The sequence below is a fragment of the Synchiropus splendidus genome, chromosome 7 (assembly GCF_027744825.2).
Source record: "Synchiropus splendidus isolate RoL2022-P1 chromosome 7, RoL_Sspl_1.0, whole genome shotgun sequence".
In the NCBI taxonomy this organism is placed as follows: Eukaryota; Metazoa; Chordata; class Actinopteri; order Syngnathiformes; family Callionymidae; genus Synchiropus; species Synchiropus splendidus.
The window spans coordinates 24,510,916-24,531,185 of NC_071340.1; the positions used below are offsets into that span (position 1 = coordinate 24,510,916).

General features: G+C 44.2%; 1 long non-coding RNA gene across 1 annotated transcript in view; it reads right to left on the minus strand.

Annotated features, from left to right (window-relative positions):
* Positions 1-893: 893 nt before the first annotated feature.
* Positions 894-20,270, minus strand: part of LOC128762901 (uncharacterized) — a 29,549-nt gene continuing 10,172 nt past the window's right edge. Inside the window, exon 5 of the long non-coding RNA XR_008415592.1 lies at positions 894-1,041. This is a non-coding gene — a long non-coding RNA (uncharacterized LOC128762901). The remainder of the gene's footprint in view (positions 1,042-20,270) is intronic.

Genomic DNA, 20,270 nt, shown 5'->3' on the forward strand with positions numbered 1-20,270 from the left:
ATCTTAGAAAGTTAGCTTTAGCCTCCATCTTTGCCAACTATGACATCACTATTTCATCACACACTTTTGTATATTATTGTGTTAAACACAGATTGATAAGTCTGTCTTTGGATTGAGGCAAATCTTGAAGAGGCAACTTGAATAAGGCAAGAATTGTGCTTGTGTTTTTTAACAACTTCAAGTGCCACGTCAGCTCTATTAAGGAGTGTTAAGTTTGTTTTTCTGTTGTACCGTCATCACTGCCAGTGTAATGTCCACATGAACCACCTCCGAGCTCCTCATTCAGGCTGGATCCGGCGGTGGGGGTCTTGTCAGTGTGACTGACAGTCGGACAAGAGCAGCTGCTGCCCTGGCAGACGACGGGGATGACAAGGATGTGTGTGTTTGTGTGGGTCTGCATGCTTGAGATTTGAAGTCGCTGTGTCGCCGTCATCTCCTTTGTGAGTCTCACATTCTGCGGTTCTTTGTGGGTGTCTCTTGCAGCGGGCGGCTTGACAGGCTGTGAATGGACGTCCCTGCCGAGCAGTGGCAGCCTGCCGCGAGGAGTCAAACCCTCAACAGCCCTTATTAGTGTCAGCGGCCTGCAGACATGACGACGGCCTCCGGCGGGCGAGTGCTCGCATGGGACCTTTTTTATACATATATATATATATATATATATATATATATATATATATATATCCGTCCCATTTTGATGTTGAAGCAAAAGAACTCATCTCTAAAGTAAGGTAATTGAATTAAAGTCAGGGACAGAGACAGAGGAGGTCTGTGAAGGATTGTCTGTTTCCATGTTAACCCCCCCTCCTCCTCTCCCCCCCCTTCACTCCCCTGCTTTTCAAGTCTGACAATGATTAATGATCCTCAGCTGTCAGGTACATAACTCACTCTGCTCTCCTCTTCCTGGTCTTCTGCTCCTCATATTCATCTGTGAAGGTCTTGGTGTGGTCTGGCATGGAGAAGCAGTGAATCACAGAAACATCCTTCATCTCTGTCAGCAGCTGAGGTCGACCAGAAACCAAACTCAAAACAACTGACCAGTTGCTGAAAAGGAAAGAGGAAAAAAAGGAACACTAATGAAAGTCAAGAAAGAGGAAAGGGAGCCAGAAAACATTCACGGGTCCGTGTGAGCGAGCGTGTGTTTTCACATGTGTGCAAGTGTGAGCCATGAATGTGCCACGCCGGAGTGTTTGAAAGAGGCCAGACGCTGGGTGTCAGCCGCTGCTCTGTCTTTGCTCCCCCCCGCTCCCGCCTCCCCCTGGCTTTCCACCCGATGATGGATGACGGCGAATGAGAAGTTTCCTCTCCTGGACTGCCGTCACAGATCGGCCATCTGCTTTCCATTGCAACAGTTGACCGGGCCCACGGCGATGACCGAGGTTTGGCATCTGGATTGGCGGAGCAGAGGCGAGCGGAGCTCCCTGCTGATGCCGTCGAATAAAATCTAGACAATGACAGATTCTTCATAAAGCAATCACCAGAGCTCAGCGTGATCCAGATTCTACTGCAGACGTTTGCGTCACAGCGCGGGGAGACGAGCGATAGAAGGGAATAATGATGCTCCAACTTTCCTTGCCTCTTGTCACAAATACACTGAGGGATGAGCGTGTTTATATCCGGAGTTGATCTCTATCTTTTTAGTTTTCCAAGGTAACGTCAGAGGCAACATCATGTACACTTTTATTACACAGTGGCTGAATCTCGAGCAAACACAACCACTTTAAATCCATCTGAAACAAGGCCGACATAACGTAAAACCTTATCTTTTGATTGATTTCAACGTTGCTCTGGTGTGTCCTCACGTGGGGAACCCATGCCTCGCCGTACTGCACCCCCTCCTCTTTTAGTTTCTGCTCATACATCTGCCTCAGATTTAGGTGCTTCACCGAAACCCGTATCCATTCACACCTCAGCCACAGCAGCCCTGGGCCAGACTGACAGAAGCATGGCTGCCAATGTGCGACAAACAGTCCCACCACGATCGTTCAGACGAGGCAAGATGGGTTAGGTGTTTTGCTCAGGGTGACGATAACAGCAGCTTTCAATTTTTGTTGTGAAACAAAAATGTAAATGATACAAATAAAACAAAACGGCTCGTATTTTATTATTCGTTTTACGAACGAATTCCACAAAACAAAGAACAAGTCGTTCTTCGTACAGTGGATTTTGTGCTGAAAACAGAATAACAAAAACAAAAATACTATCCTGATGGGTGATTTGAACTGAATAGTTGGTTTTTAACACAGTCGTTTGAACTGGAAGGGAACCGCACAAGGAGCAGAGAGCTCCACCGGTGAAGATGGAGTGGTTCGTGTTGTTCCGAGGAAGCAGGCGCGTCACAGTTCGCGGAGAAGACATGACCACCGAGAGAATCTCGAATATTTTACAGGTATTAATGATTGAATCGTACGGAAGAGGATTAGGGCCAGTGAAGAAAAACAATGGCAGAATTCTGACTTTAAAGTGAGAATTCTGACCAAATTCTGACTTTCATGTCAGAATTGTCACTTTAAAGTCAGAATTCTCACATTAAAGTTGAGAATTCTGCCATTTTTTTTCTTCACTAGCCCTAATCCTCTTAACAAGCACACACACAAAGCTATTTTTCTAAAGTGAACTACCACCAGTTATTTTTTACACTGATCAGCTTGACACACGCAGCGTGTACATCACTGATGACAACAACATGGCAATATTTCCTGAGGACCGAAGTAACTTTGACACCACCAAGCTAACAATGAGGGGGTACTATGAGGTGCACGGAGATGGCTTCAAACGACCGTGTTAAAAATCGACTATTCAATTCAAATGACCCATCACGATAGTGTTTTCGTTCTTGTTATTCTGTTTTCAGCACAAAATCCAAAAATGACTTTTTTGTTTTATGGACTGCGTTTCTAAAACAAATAATAAAAAACCTGCCATTATTTTGTTTTATTTGTATCATTTCCACTTTCCTGCTGCATTTAACTCATTGTGTTAGGTGGAAGAACATGTCGGAATCCTTTCGTGTCAAGCTAAGAAGCTACACTACTGAATTATTTACACAGCCATCAAACCTACCATCTGCCTCTTTTCTTTATGAAGAAAATGAAAAACCACCTTTTTTGGTGGTTTTGGGTGGGGTGACTTGTGTTTAAAGCGAGTTAGGATCATCCCATGTTGTGTTGCTTGTGTGTCACTGCCATCCCTACTTCATGTTTTGCTTGCCAAGGTCATACTTGTAGTAGCAGCACCAGGGCAAGAGGCAATAACAGCAGAAACAAAACAAAGTGTCTGCTTCTTAGAGAAAGAGTTTCAGAAAGTTTAGAGTCATGATCACTCTGGTGGAACTGGTGCATCAGTCATGAACACAACATCTATGTCTTGTGAAAATAAAAGTGTTTAGGCTGTTGAGTGGAAGGTGTGTGTGTGTGTGTCAGCTGATCTGTGTGCTGGATTTTTGTCTAAGTGAAAGGTTTTGTCAGCAGACGGCTGGCAGCTCTCTGACATGTTAATCTCCCGGTTTGTTTTCCCCTCTTCACTGACACTCACTGAGAGTGTGTGCTCTATTTCATGAGTGTGTTATTGAGTAATACTTGAGCATGAAACATTGCTTTCTACAGAATAAACTGTATTAGTGATGAAATTACATGGATCAAGCGCTCTAGCATTGAAATGTTTCGTTAGTTTATAGTCTTGTTTTGGTTCAAATATTGGTCTTTGCAGGCACTTCACTAGAACACACAACAACCATGTAGCTTTTGAATGTGTGGATTATCGAAGAGAGTCACACAAAAATTAGTATGTTGACCATCATTATTATAATTTCACGTTATTTCAATTTTAGCACCTACTTTATTAATTAATTGAAATTTTTAGGGGAGAAAATATGCTTTTTGACATTTCAATTTAGCCAAAGTCTCAAGTTTCTAAAGTTTCTTTGCATTTGTATAAAGTTATCTAAGGAAATTCTATATTGGCTCCAGACAGTTAGCTTAGCAAGTTAGCTTTAGCCTCTGTCTTTGAGCAGCCATGGTGGAGGCAACTACGACATCATAAAGGCACATTTATCAAGTCTGTCTTTGGTCGGGGCAAATCTTAAAGAAGCCAGTATCGCATGTTCGACGCGCATCTGGTCCATAAATGCTTCAACCTTGTTAGCTTGTTAGCATTGCGTGGAATTATTTCTCATGCATTCCCACCAGGAATCAAATGAGCTCAACACACTCAGGATGAGTGCAGATGAGGAAAGATGAAATCATACACAAGCGTACATTGTGTGACTCCACCAAAGTACAGGACGTCCACTGAAAGCCTCCACGATGCTCATCCCTGGGGGCCCCACTCAGCCTCATCCCACACTTCTATCCTCCACTCCCACACACATCCTTTCCTCTCCATCTGCCTTTTTTTGTTTCAAATATTTGTCTCACCCACTCAGCCATCCGATGCAGAGCCGATTCCTCTTCCCTTTATTCTTTTTTAGGTTAATACACGTACGCTAGTGGGCAGGGGAAGCGAACGCCTCGCGCCATTATTGTATGTATTTTCTATCGCGGCTCATCATTAAAGCATCATGTAGATGAGCTTCAACTTTAGTGGCTGCTTCTTATCTCTTTGATTCATCTCATCCTGTCACTTTGACGACTGTTGACAAAGAAATCCCAGCAGTGTGTGAGTGGGTCAGGTGGAATGTGAGTGGGACTGCGGGTCACTGACTGATAAGTGAAAGGTCTCCACGTCATCATCGGCCGTCTGCCGACCCACTGACGTCTTGCTCTTGGTCAGTCTTCCTCCTTTCACTCCTGTCTCACTCCCGCTGACACCTGTCTTTCATGAAGATTAATGGCTGTGTGCTGAGCTGTGGGCTAATGTGAGAGCAATTCTCTTTGTGTCGCCTCGGCCGCGAGCAGATCAATCTGGGTCTGGACCCGCTCGCAAAGAGGTAGGAGTCCACATTGATAAGGCAGTAAATGAAGTGATTGGCAGCATCAATGAGCGACCCGAAGGGAACAACAATCTGCCCGTCTGGAGGACAGAAAAGTGCTGTGGGAGGTGAGCGAGGAGTCCAAGTCAGGGGAAGCCAGTGCAGCGGCAGTATGCCATCCATAATGGCCACTCTTCCCACTCCCACCCTCATCCATCCTGGTGACAGCACAATGGAGCGGCGCGGCACAATGCTGAGCCCGGCTTCCATTGTGAGAACAGCCACAGTGCTGGGAACCCATCATGTACACAAGTGGATCATGAAAGGCATCAGAGCTGCTTAGTTTTACACGGCTGCATGCACCGCTGAACAAAGGCCGACCGCTCCAGTCCCCAAGCGGAAGGAAGAATGACGATACAGTCCTGATAAGCTGAAGTAAGTTGGACGGAGGGCAGGAAATTAGACTTTATTTTGCTGTCGAAAGAACGGATCACTCTGCACTGGCAAGAATGATTCCCAAATTGCTGTGATATAATATTCAGACACAAACTGTTCATTTGTTATCTCTACCCTCAAATTATTTAAATAATCATCAGAATGTTAGTTCAGTTGGCACTGAAAAATACTGCATATTAATCTGACATAAAATATATAGCTAGCTTCATATAAAGTTTTGGGAGTTCAACACTTTAAGTTATTAATTCCAGAAAAAAAAAATGATGCAAACAAGGCAGATTAATCACGAACAAACTCTCTTTCACAGCATTTCACAACATTTTTCACTGCACTGATTCCTGGTACACCACATTATATACTGTGATCTGAAAACCAAAACGTCCATGAGGAAGGAGACTAAATGAGGCTAAATGAGATTTAAGCTTAAAAAAAAAACCCATGTGCATGTTCTATTGTCAAATATTAAAATGTAGTATTAGATAACATTTAATGTTTTTTTTCTAAATTATTACCGTATATAAAAAATACTACTAAAATTATATTTTTATTGTTTTTTGACATACATGCTGCAGATAAAAATGGAAAATTAACAATAAAAAAACAAATAAAAGAATAATAGCAAATAAAAAGCAAAAATCAGAATAAAATATAAATAAAATACAATGACCGTGCCATAATGTACTGTATACGTTTTACTTGTCATGAAAAGCCAATGACTTATTTTTGTTACCTAGCATGTCTTCACTAACCAGGAATATATTTTGTTTTGCATTTGTACTAACGTATTATCATATGGTTTGAAAATAATATTGTAGTGTTGCTTGTATCGATTCATTGTTTTAGGGTTAGCGTTAGGGTTATTGATAGCATTAAATCATTATGTAACCATGATGAAGAGAGATATTTTTGTTGTTTAGAATTTAAAAATGAAGGGGAAAAAAGCTGCTAGTGAAAAGGGCACTTTCCTCTGGTGCTTCAGCACCACAAGGGGTCTATCTGTGCATGTGCCTGGACTGTAGACTGTAGAGAAGATAAAATGATATAACAGCGGACACATGACATTTAAGCCTATTTCTTAGGGAAAAATGAAACAGTCTGAATTTTGTCCAGCTGTCTTTGATGGATGCTGATGCATCAACTTCAAGCTTTAACTGTGGTCTGCGCCTGTGGTTCCAGTCCAGAACCAACAAGAGATGAACACATATCTCTCCACTGCGCTTCCTACCATGAATGTGAAATGTGACGTTTCTCACAGCCATTAATCCAGTAACAATGGTGACAGTGAACACTCCGTCTTATCAGATAATGCTTCCTCCAGGTAGGAATAACACCGGCTACTTTATGAATATGTATCGCATGTAGAGAGGATTAAGATCTTTCCTTCAGTTCCTCCCCTCCGCCTTCTCCTCCTCGCTCGCTCTGTCTCTGCACTCAGCTGTTCAAATATTGCCTATTTATACTGAGCTTGGGGAAATATTTACTCTGGTCCACTGAAGCAGGATGGATATGAATGGGCATCATTTCAGCTTGTCAAATTAGCTGCCGCTCGCTGCCTGCTAATGTCTGTGTAATTGGAAAGACTGGCGGAGAAGTCGCTGGGACTCCTGACTTGGCATGGACGTCACGTGCCCTCGCCGCCTCAATTCAATCTCTGCCATCAGCGAGGTCACATGTCTTTGTCCGCGTCTGAATTCGGACGACACCCGTGTCGGTGATGATTGACGAGGCGGCCCATTCAGTCCATTTTTCATCGCCTACCACCCATGTTGGCCGGGTCAGTGCAAGGTGATGGAAATATTAAAATCTAAATGACTCCAAATCCAAATACCATCTGAGGCTGACATGGACTCCCCTCGCTGACACCAGTTAATATGCAGAAATACACCAGCAGCATCAGCGAGGAGTATGTTAGGCAATTGGCTTTGTATTGTTTAACGTTCACGACAGATGAATCGTGTCTTTGTCGCAAATTTGGTCTGAGGCCATCATTCCAATAAAAGCATTTGTCAAAAATATAAATGATATAAATTTGTCTTCCTTGGACAGAACAACAGGGATATTTCAGTGGTGAGGACTACTCTTCCGTTTGTTGACTTTCTCTGGTATCACACGTTAGCGAGCCAAATGCTCCACCATGTCCGACAACATGAACAGTACAACATGTATGTACAACAGTATGTTTTAATTTCTTCTTAACAAACAACAGTGGGCTAGAATCCATGCTAACGTTAGCATCCTCATACCTCTAACAGATCTATCGCCGCAACATAGGCTCCGCCCATTTCTTCTCTGTTGGTTCACCAAACCAAGTGAGATGATCAGCGCCAATGCAAGAGGTTGCAAAAACGTTCCGAAACGTCTCCAGCACTGGATACGAAGGAAACAAAACACAGCACGGCAGCCAATGACACGTTGTCTTTACGCATGACGTCGCGTTGTCTTAGGGATGTCAATCACTCAGTTGTCGGAGGGCACTTCACAGTGGAGGGTACCCAAAACCAAGTGCTAGTGTTAAGTGCTAGTGTTGGGGTGAGGAATGGGACACAGCCCAAATATTTTCCCTTCTTTGTTTACTAACTAAGGAAAATGCTCGCCACTTCTGAAACATTTCGCCGGGTGCCATGAAGGAACCAAAGTTTGGTGCCCTGCTCTAGTCTCGGGGCCTCCCTGGTCTAGTACTAGGTCTCTGTATACTCTCGACTGGTCTCGACTTAGGTTAAATGTTCCCGACTAGCACGAATGGAGCCATGGCTGGGTCACTCTTTAGATAAGTAATGGAGTAATGGACACGCAAACACAAGGTGGTAAATGTAAATAGTGTGGAAGAAAAAGACAGAAACCAGGACCCAGAGGAGGAGAAAAGCTCAATAGTGTGGTGCTCTCCTTGGAAGAGCTAAGGAGAGGCGGTAGTAAAACAAAACTGGAAGTGGTTAACGGCGCCGAGAGAGAGGAGGGTAATGGAGACACCTCTCCTACTAAAAAGGATCCGTGCCGCAAACGATGAGACGGCTGGAAAGCGAGAAGAGCGAAGAGGAAAAGGAGAGGAAGAAAAGCAGCCGGGCATTGATATCGATCTTCTGCCAGGGAGATTGATAGAGCAATAAGGAGCTGAGGAGAGGAGAGATGAGGAGTGGAGTAGAGGAGGAGGGCAAGGTGAGAGGGAGGATAGCGGGGTGTGAGATGAATGGATGGCTTGGTGAGAGTGGAAGGGAGAGAGAAGACTGGGGGAGGACGTGAAAGAAAGAGGAGGAGAGTCGGCGAGTGAGCTTGATGAAGTAGCCCGAGAGTGACATCATTGGAGAGGTGAAAGATCAGGTGTCCCTGCCTTAATTAGGTCAAGGAGGGCCGGTGGACGGGGAGATGGATGGAGGAGAGGAAGAGGGAGATGATTGGATTTAATGCGCAAAAGAGAAGAGTGTGCATGTCGATGAGACACTAAAGGTGACCGCCAGTCATCTAATGGCACGATACATATTCTTTAATGAAGTCACATCCAACTACAGCTTCACCTGCCAATCTGTGAGGGCGTGTGTGTGTGTGCGTGTGCGTGATATATCGGTGAGTGTTGTGGACACCAGCGCAACCATCACTCAGCTCTGAGGCCTAATGGAGAGTCCAGGCTGATAGATGGCCTCACCGTCTGTCTCTCGCACACCATCATCAGATAACACCACTAATGCCTGACCTCACACACTACACGTCCTTCAGCAGGAATATAAAGGGAAGGAGAAAAAAACACCAGTGTGTGTTTTGTACCTATGTGTTCCGGCGAGTGTGTAATCTATAGTGTGAGTCGTCCACATGTCTGCCGATATGATCTCAGTTTCCCTCTTAGTCCCACTACCCAGTTTGTCAGGAACCATTAGCATCAGGCCAGATCGCTAACTTCCTGGTCGCACTACTACACACACATACAATTGAATGTCCTCACACACTCAATGACACAAATGTGATGGAGAGTGACACATACATGGACTCACACACCTGCAGCGGACACCGGAGCCAGATGTGTTCCACGTGCGGCTCCTGCGGTTCATGTCCGTCCGTCACTCTCTATCAGTGTGCGTTTGACTGATGTGACCTAAGGCGTGGTACGTGCCATAAAAAGGATTTTAAGTTTCCAACTGTGAGTGACGGAGAGTGGGATGAGGACACGTCAGGGCAGGGAAAACCAGATTAGAGGAAGGTCAGAGAGACGTTCTGACATACTGCATAACTCTTGCCACTTTTGAAATTTACATTTTTTCAGACAGAATCCATATCGACAGTGATGGTAACGTTGGAAAGGACGTGTACTTCACACGTAAAGGTAGTATATATGGGCCATTGGACATTTGACAAGCCTCATTTGTGTGAGAGTTTTCAAAAGACCTGCAATAGACAAAGCGCAATATAGCAAAGGAGAACTGTAGATATCTCCGCAAAGGAGGCTGTGTTTTCCACGTCGTTGGAACCTGAATTTTTTACTTGCAAAACCTTTTATGAATGGATATTTTGTCACTGGGAGACTGAGTTGCGGGTGGACTGTGGACTTGCTCTCTCAGTGCTTTTATAGTTTTGTGCCTTTCCACTGTGTTACAAGGGGAACACAAACGTCCTGAAGATTAAAGCGAAACTTTTTGAGGGCAACTCAACTTTTCCCATTTGTCTTTGTCGACTGCTCTCTTAAAGAAAATGTGTAACCTTGACTGTTTCATGTACGAGATAATGGCACACCAATTCCTTTCCCCCAAAATTTCCCAGGAAACTCCAGAGAGGCCTTCACTGATAGATCTATTTTTAAAAGGGAAGCCAGCTGGTGTGTGCTTTGAATGAAAATGGAGGGATTTTAACATACTATGTTCTGATCCAAATTAGTTATATGAAACACTTGGTGTTACATGTGGCTGTGAGCATGGGGGTGAACCATACAAGACCTTCCCTGCTAGGTCACATATGGACTTATTCACATCATGAAAGGTATTGATGCACTTTGTGTACGTTGTAACTGTACAACAATAAATACACCTACTTCCTGTGGATTGACTTTGTATTTTCTGACATACGAATAGCACAAAATCATAACTTTTTTTGATATAATATCAGGATTTTATCTTGTCAAAACTGACTTCTGATGAATGGATTGGATGGTTTGATCTTTTGTTCCTTCGTCTCTCAGCCATCTGGGTTAAAGGTAAAATGTTTCAAGGTTGACTTGGTCTAGCCATCTCGTTACAATGAACTAGATGAATTGACTCGTGGGATGAATGGTGCACAGTGTGTTGCATTCAACGTCTGAATGACTAGTGTGTTTTCCCTTTTTTTCTCATTTTTCTGGCACTTAGCTGCTGCTCTCAGACCTTTGAATCACCATAGGCCCACTTACTGCGCAATTAGGGAAGGTATGAATAGATGAATTTTCTTCTCAACAGCATTTCTGCCCTGCTGTAAAACCTCCCCTAAAGAATTTGATCGAAAGACCATGCTTATTTTTGCATAACCACAGCAGTACCATCCAGCTTATAAAAACAGAAGCATTTTAAAGCACATCTTTTCCACAACCTTCTGGTTCACTTGAATGAACGGTTTTGCAGAAGTGACATCTACTGAACACAAAAGGTTCTGCTGTGCTCAAACGTCATTGCTTCCTGATTTCTTTTTGTTTCTGCCATGAACTATGACACAAAATCAGCACCACAAAATTCTGCTTCTGTGTCCCTCTTGGACTGATTTGTATCTGTTCTGCCTGTGACCTTGTCTTCCCTTCCATGTGTTGAAAAGCAGGGAACTGGTTCTGACCCAAACCTTGGACTCTGACTAAAGCTCAGGCTTTAATCTCTCTATTCACGGCTGGCAGAACCGAGGTGCCATCTGAACACTGTGGAACACACATTTTAATGCGTCCACCCAAAAGTAAACATTGCGAGCCAAAGTTTACCAAAGGACAAGCCTCTTCGGTTTCTGCTTCCTGTGGTGGAGGTGTCAGAAGGGAAGACATCAACCACCAGCATAACAAACACTGAGCTTTCAACTTAAATGACTGCAGACACATTAGGAGCGGATCTTACGTGGTGGACAATGGGTATAGTCTCGCTCCATTGATTTCTCACCAGCTTTTATTGCACTCCATCGATGCCTAATGCCCCAAAGATCCTGCCACAGTCTGAATTATTCAACAGCAGCGTTTTGTTTTTGTGTCAGTGCCGGCGGGGTAATTCGAGAGCTGCGATATTTGATGATCTGCTGTTAGAGTAAATGTCTACTCTCAGGGTAGCAGAGCAATGTTTTGCTGTGGGTCTGATGTGCACGTTGGCGGTTCGCACGGCGGATCAGTATCAGGTTGAAGGAGGCCTCTGACACCGATATTTTGCATCTGGCAGCATCCCAATATTGTCCCCGGCAGCTTTAAGGCTTTTCATTTCAAAACATGACAGACGGGCAGAATGAGACGGAACAGGAGATGACCAACCTCTCTGTATCATGTGGGATTAAAAGAGGCATTGACAGGATTGGTAACAATAGACAAAGTTATAATGATGAAGGCAGGGAGGAGTTAATGGAGCGCTCCAGAGAGCAACACAAAATAGAGAGCAACACAAAAGACCATGGAGGAAAACAATAGTCAAAACAGGAGATGTATATGCGCTGTGAGAAAGGGGGCTCCTGAGAGAGGGGCAGAGACAGTAGGAGAGGACAAAAGTGCTTTGGTTAAGATTCAGGGCAGGCGGTGGAGCAGGGCTATCATTACCATACATCAGGACAATAAATGAGGCTTTCAGCGGGCCGTAATAAGAGTTTGATAAATCATCGGGCCCAGAATTAACTAGACGTCAAAACAATGTGAGGGCTCTGACGGATGGCAGAGGAGGGGCCGATGGCACAGATTAGTCTAGCTGGAAGTGAAGGAGTGCTGGGGAGGAGGTGGGGGGGAGTAAGGAAGACGTGTGGAGGGTGAAGCAGTGCAAGGACAGAAGCAGGCGGACTGTTAAACAGATGAGCGCTTGTGAAGCTGGTTTTCTGCAACGTTCTTTCTGCTGCGGGCCTGATGGACGTCGTACAGTATAGCCGTGTATCCCACCATGTACAGATGAAGCACAATTTGGGATCATGATATTAGGCCGTAAAAAATCCCTTCGTGAATACCAAAAAGACACAAGTACTTTCAGTAAATGTGTTGGGTTTAAAGACACTTCAGTGTCAACCATGTTGTCACTGGCATGCTACGTAACGGATGTGGGTATCTAAAAGATGAAGAGGAGAACAAACCACCATTTTTATAAGCAATGTTCGATCTCAACTACGACCCATGTCTTGCCTGGATTATTTTATGCAGCATATTGGCCGACGTAGAGCTCCAAATGTAAGGATATATGGAAAGACGTGCAATGAGACGGTCAAAAAGATGAATGATTCACTCATGTTCACAAAGTGATCAGCATTTGTGCTCCTACTGTGTAAGGATCGTCACTTAAGTTTACTTGCAGGAGTCTGGAACTCAAAATGGGTGCCATTAAGGAAGACAGTCAGTCAGGGAAAATGAAAATACAGGAAAAAAGAGGCAGAGAAATTATCACAGTTGTTCTTCTCTATGCTCTTTTTCAATCCCTCGGATGAAGCTGAGATAAAAGAGTTGCTGTCGTAGGTTTGATGTGTGTCCATGATGCGAGTGATCAACAGTGATTTAGACTCGCATGAGCATTTTGGCGCCACCTATTTACATAGGTCTGAAGCTCTTTAACAAACCTTCTGCTGAGAACTCTTCCATTACTGCCAGTGTGTGTGTGTTCTTGCATGTATGTCACACTCTCGGTGCCCTGACTGCTAATGCTGCTGGTTCTCATGATGAGATGTTAGTGCAGCACTTCTTCTGTCCCCACTTCCCCCTCAACCCCGCTCTCCCTCCGTGGGTAGCTTTAATTGCCCGGCCCTGACCTTTGCCGGGCGGCTGTGACAAGTCCTGTCTGTAGCGGTGGGAGGTGGTAGGGGCTCGATTAGTTGTGACAGCAGAGCTGGGTAATCAGGGGGACATGGCCAAAGAAAGGGAGGGCGAGTAGAAAGGACTGAGAGTGAGCGGATTCCTTCAGTGGGTTAATAAGAGCCTCACGTCCTGGGAGATAAAAGATACAGGACGGTTGCTGTGGTCGTGGTCATGGTGTGTGATGCGTCTGCATTGAGGACAGTCAGTTACAATTACCCATCCATCCGTCTCCCTCCGCACTTTCCACGTATTCTCGTGTTTGTGAGACCACAGAACAAGTAAGTGGATCGGACAGTTCAATGGGACAGAATGAAACACAATTACCAGTTGACTCTGCGACGATAATGTTGTCCCAGTGTAACCTCCCACCTCAGTCACACAAACACACATGTAAACTCCCACAACAGGTCCTACTGACTCGCATTATGGTCTCTGAAGAGTCGCAGAAGGAAGTGCCTGCAGGCAAAGACCAACCTGCCTTCCTCAGCGGTCTCCCCCCACTGCATGCTGGGAGAAGTGAGCAATCACTGCCACCGTTTACAGACTCAGCAAGTTCTTTGCCAGCACGTCTATATGTCAACAATATTCTGTATTACATACAGCGTTCTCAACCCCCGGGGCCCAGAGGCCAGTGGTGGATGAATGTAAATGCTGAAGAAACATATACGTGTCAGCAAACACTTTCACTATGTTCATAGTAGTTCAGGTATCAATTTGCTTATATTTGACCACAAAGAACATTTTAATAACCGAGGAATTCTGCAAAGCTAATGGTGCTAAAAGCCTAGTAGCTTGCACGTTGGAAACCTTTTTGCCATGAGCCACCATATTTCTTAAATGAGGAATGAGTTTGGATACGTTGACCACCAGAGGTTGCCGTGTTTTGAATTTGTCCGCTAACAGCGAAGATGTGCCAATCAAAATATAGCAGGTGAATTCTGTTGTTGCAGAAGTGAACTCTCTGCCACACATTTATTCACTAGACTTGTTGTTTGTTGGTGTTTGTGGCAACTTTGGCTGAGGATGGGTGAGTCAGTTTGTGGAATTAGACACCAAGCAGACATGACATAACCTCAGTTCCCAGTCATGGAGATTGTTTTTTACGTTGTTATGGTAAATGGCATATAGCGTATTACATGCTTATCCAATGTAATGTACTGTCATTGGAGCCTACAATAGCTGAGGTTGGGCTCCAATTGTAGAGCTTGTAGTATCTGTAGAGTCTTCCAATCAAGCCAGGGACTGGCCAACCTGGACAGATGACGTGCACTGTGAAGCACATTGTTTTTGTTGTTGTTTTGAGCAATTCACAAAACAATTCACTTGACAAAAGAGTCAGACAAAAGTTTGCACTGTAGAAATGGCACAATTAAAAAAATAAAATAGAATTGTAGACAGCTCTCTTCAGCACGTAGCGTTTGACATAAGCAATTTGTTTATATTAAATACCATCTCCAACTCGATGCCCGGCATCTCTCTGAGCATTTCCTGAAATTAAACACTGTACCAAGTGTGTAAATGCTCTCCCAATAACTCATAAACATTTCTGGGTATGAACAAACGATGAGTCTTTGACTGACAAGCAGAGATGTAATGACAACCATCTGGAGGAGCAATGAAGGCGGCAGAAGAATGAGATGTTTTAATTAATTAAAGCCACTCCATTAGCTCTGATGAGTGGCTTATCAGCTCCGGCTCATTATGCAAATGGGATTAAGATATCCGAGCAGCAGGCGTCATTAATAACGTTAAAAACGTTTAGTTCAAAGTCACTTCATTTGACCAAGACTGGCCGAGGAGCCAGCAGATGTTCCAGCCGTGACTTGGAACTTCATATATCTACATGCAGCCAGGAGATGTTGATTAGGACTGCAATTTGGTGGGATTAATTCAGCACCGCTTTCATTTATTAAGATGAAAATAACATGACGACCTGTACAATCTGTTTGAAGAGTGGTGATATTGACTTTCTCTTAAAATAGGGTGGCCACTACTGGAGAAACATCTATTTAAATCGGTGTATAGTGGGTCATGGTTGATTTGCAGTGTTTTTGAAGTTGAGAGCATGGACGACTAAATGATGTCGCCTTTAGCACTAGCTTAATATTGGTAGGCAGAGCTTTGCTTTATGACAATAGGGTTCATCGGAGGGAATGCATACGTCACATAGGTGGCAGTTATTCAAAACACGAGTCAGGAATTTCACACATTTGTGATTAAAAAAAAAAAAATCACAGCTGCTGTGGTTTCAAATGGTCTTGAAAACCTTCTAACTGTGGTCATAAGACTGTCTTCACTTTGGTTAGTTTGTAGCAAGACGATTACCCACGATTTGGGTACCTGAAGAAGAATTGATTCCTGGGTATTCTGGCTTACTGCGGTCATAACCTGTGGCTGAGCTCTTATGTTTCTTAAATGTAGCCATTAGGGCGGCTACCACCAGTTGACATAGTTGACTACCATCGACTATTACGTTAGTTGCTGACGGCTTCACGCGTAGACAAGGTGTGATGTCATTGCTATACTGTCTGTGCTTGCATGAGTTAGCACTCGGCTTTGGAACCACCACGACCTCAAAAGTACACTTCAAGACTAAAGAGCCATATTTGGATACTTGCAATGTTTCAAAACAAGATTTCACAACACAGCAGTGCAGATAGTTGGTGACTAGTTGACTGTCACTATATTAGCCATTTGCCGCTCTAGTATCCATTAGCATAAGACTTACATTTACAGCCAATATGAATTAATTTCACAAATAGTCAAGCCACACACAGGAAATCGAAGGAAATCACTGTAGTGTGAGGTCAGATCGCTCTGATTTACATGCATTAACAAATCACAGGAGACGTTTAGAAGATCCATTCTTCATTTAAACTTCTTGACTTGTTGGTCTCGGCTCTTACCGAAAATAATGAATATTTATTGAGGACAGTTTCTGAAATTGCAGTGTGTGTACGAGCAGGTTCACGTGTCAGTGTGTGTTTGTGTCTGCTCATACTGGGCGGGACTCTGTGCCTCTATTTGACCCTGTGATCATTAATCTCACTTGCTGTCAGGGTAATGGACACTGATGGGCAGGATTGTGTTTGCACACACACGCACGCACACACACACTGCTCTTTTGGTGCGGACAGCTTTAAACACTCCCTTCACACACACAAACACACAGTACACAGTTAGTCATTCACCACAGCTGACAGCCATTGACTGAATAATCCGGAATGGTAGTATCTGTTTGAGTGTGTGCGTGCATGCTTGCGTCAGCTGTCACTCCCTCTGCTGGTCATCCAGAACACTCGCATCGCTTTATTCTTACCCGCCATCAATGCCTCAGCCCTTTTATTCTCCCCTGAGGCCTGGACTTTTCTCTCAAACATCTGTAAGTTACATTTCCAGAGTCACGGTGAGGTTAGCAACACAACCCCCTGCTCGCCGCAGACTTTTGTCCGGCTAGCCTCCTCACTTCCTCCACATTTCAAAGCAATTACTCCATGTTGATTTAGCTGTCATTGGGGGCATGTGTTCCAGTGTGATTTATAGAGCGCTCGCCCGGTGCCAGTTGACTTGCGATAAATTGCACAATATTCCAAAAGGCTCATTTGCTTCGCGCTACATTAGGGGGCCGATGATTGCTACACAAAGCCATGTAAATGAGTTCTGAGAGGGGCCCCATCACTCAACATGTCATGTAGCCAATCCCATTATTATTTATGACTGGAGCTGGGCCGTGTTTCCTCAGAGGCCAGGCCAGGCTCATATGTGTACCGTGACAGCTCTGGCTATGTGTGTGTGTGTGTGTGTGTGTGTGTGTGTGTGTGAGCGAGACAGAGTGAGAGAGATACAGAGCCTATCAGAGTGTTGAGCAGGAAGGAGCCATGCAGTCTGTCTTATCTGCCGGAGAGCAAAGATTAAAAGATGGTGATGATTGGACATGGGAAGATGATCAACCAACTTCAAGCTTCTTCGCTGGGAGTCGTTTCAGCCTCGTGTGCGCACATAGACAAACACACTTTTAACAGGCCTGCATGAATCCACAAATATTCTCAAACAAAAGCCTCTTCAGTACACAGACAGTTGTGTTTATTCACTCTTATCTCGGTCGTGTCAGGGCCAGTGTTAAGAGCCGGGCTCGGGTCGACACCGCGAGGCCTTTTTCACGGTCGCTCAGACATGTCATAACATCGCTACTTACATTCACTGCTGTCAAACATGTCAGCTCTCCAAACCATAACAAAGATAACAGAGACGCGGCTCTCAGATCCATCGCTCAGCGAGTGGATAACTGCGTGTGCGTGTGTGTTGACATTACAGCTGAGCTGTTATTTGATCACAGCGCTGATCTAAGTGTCTGTGGTGATTAGGTATAATCTGCTTTCCAACACTGTGATCTATGGCTTACAGCTGGGTGCGGAAGGCAGGTTGTGTGTGTGTGGCTGTCAGAGAGTGACAGTGGCAGTGCTAATCCAATTTTGTATTCAATATATGACCCCATTCATCATGTTACCCAATCCATTCATCCATCCAGGAGTTAAAAAACGTGGACAATGTCAAAAAGGTTTGGAATCATTTTCCCATTTCAATTTTGAGTCCCTGTGTTTTTGAATTATGGGTCTCCAAAGCACTCCTGGAGGAGGTCACACTTTACCATGCATGTATGATGTAGCAAATATCACCAGGTCAAAGGTGAGACAAAGCATTGAAAGCATTGAGGGCTGGACCACTGAAGGTGGCTGAAGGTGGTAAGATTATGTGTAACTAAAAGTAGACACCAGCAAATGGAACAGGTGTCTTCAAGCAGGAACATTGACTTTGTATTTTTATCCTTTGTTACATTATAATAGAAACTACGGTTGTTTATGCTGTAAGAATATAATGTCTTCTGCATGTGTAACTGCATCTAACTTCAAGTTTCGAACATTAGTGAAATCATCAAGACACACATCGCAGAAAAGTGTTGAGTTGAGGTCCTGCTGATGAGTTTGAAAGTTGGATCTAGACTTCATGTTGTCACACCAGTGGACATGCTGTACGTAAGCTTCTGTGGAAGAGAACTTTAAACTTGAGAACTGTGAACTTTTGAAAACTTCATCATGAGCATCAGACTACCACCTGATCATTAGATGAATTTGCTTTTCTTTTAAAAAATAGATTTTCCTCCCCCTAAAAACGTAATTCAACTTTCAGTGGCTGAGAGAAAGACTGCCTCAGGCTACATTTGCTCAATTTCCCAACACGTTTTCCAACCAAACACCTGATGAGTGCTAATAAAATCAGGGTCTCTTGGACACTAAAGCGCCATTAGTCCTCCAAATGAATCCATTGTCTGGTGAAACCTGACAAGGCCGTCTGCCCACTCTGCTTAGCAACAGCCAGTCTGCTCGCTCTTCCCTGACTGTGGTAAAAATGTAAAAAAAAAAATGTCACTGCTGCCCATGGAGTTTTTGAAAAAGATCATGCTCAAGGGCTTCCCTTCAGTCGAACGCTCCAGTGACTGACGTCGCAATACACCGTGGAACAACGGCATTCATCATTCTTGCAAGATTTGGCTTGACATTTATAAATACAATGAACATTTTCATCTGTCGAACAATGTATTCCTTCACTACCTTCCTCATTCCCTCTCACATCTTTCTCTTTGGCTTGCTTGCTCCCTTCTTCATCCTTCATTACCTCTCCCACCCCACACCCAACCCCCCCTCACTCTCCACCGGAGCTTTTTGTTTTTTAACAGATGAGTTATTGACTTAAGCAGGGCCAATTAATCAGGGTGTAATGGGGCTGCGGGAAGGCCCAGGGAAGCAATGCATCATGGGCCAGAGATGAGCTCTGTCAGCCTGCACGTAGCGCCATCCTCCATCACTCCCACATTAAGGGCAGACAGAGATGAGCAGGAGGAGAGAGGAGGATGTGGATGGGGAGAAAATAGGATTGGGCAGAAGAGAATGGAAGAGAAGAAGAGGAAGAACAGAGCGTGCAGACTTGTGATTAAGAGGGAGGGACCACACGTGGATCGTGGACCTGCCACCCAGCGTTTGCAGCTGTGCGTCTCGGAGTTTTCCTCAGGTGGCCGCCGCTGCAGATGTGTGTGTGTGTGTGAGTGTGTGCGTGCTGTTGTGAAGGAAAGTTAAGTGGGTGTTGTGTCTCCGTCAAATCAGCTCCAACACTTGACTGCATTTTACACCAAAACACGGCATTCCAGCAATCAAACCAACACCAAAACAAACTTCCTGCAGTATTGATAGACACTTCCAGACACATGCAAACTCTCCCTCAAAAACACAAGTCTGCCACAAACAATAACTTTTGTGCTTTTATATGGGACCTGTTCACGTTTGTCTTGGATAACTATTGAATAAGCGGCTTATTAGACTTATTAGGGGAAATCTCACATGGTCAAACACACTAAAACGAAGTGGAAATATCAAAGCAAACGAATAGCACATAAGACATCATGGAGGTGGACATGAACATGTCAGTTTTTGCTCTGTTATTTGCGTAAAAATCCCAAGGGAAAAATCATAATGACGGAAGTCCTCAAGTTGCGCATTCAGGCCGGACATATAACAAGACTGACGATATGAGGACGGCTGTAGATTGTAGATTTACTTGTCATGATTTACGGTCACCAACTCAGTAAATGCTAAAACATTCCCCCTCTGTTTCTCTATCACGTCTTGATACGCTCAGGCACAGTTTCAGAAAATCCTGGCAGAAACCCTGCAAAATATCAATACTGCAATATATCATATTTAGTCAGACCCTATGGGCACCAAGTCTGGTTAATTCAAACAATAAATATCCGCCCGTTCCAAAAGCTAACTCTTAAAGAAACCACAGAATGCCGCCGCTTAGCGTGAAAAGAGTTAATACAGTGGCAACCAACTGTTCAGAAAGGGCGTTAAAAAGAAGATGGAGAAGAATAGAGTGGCTGGTGAATGTTCCTCTGGT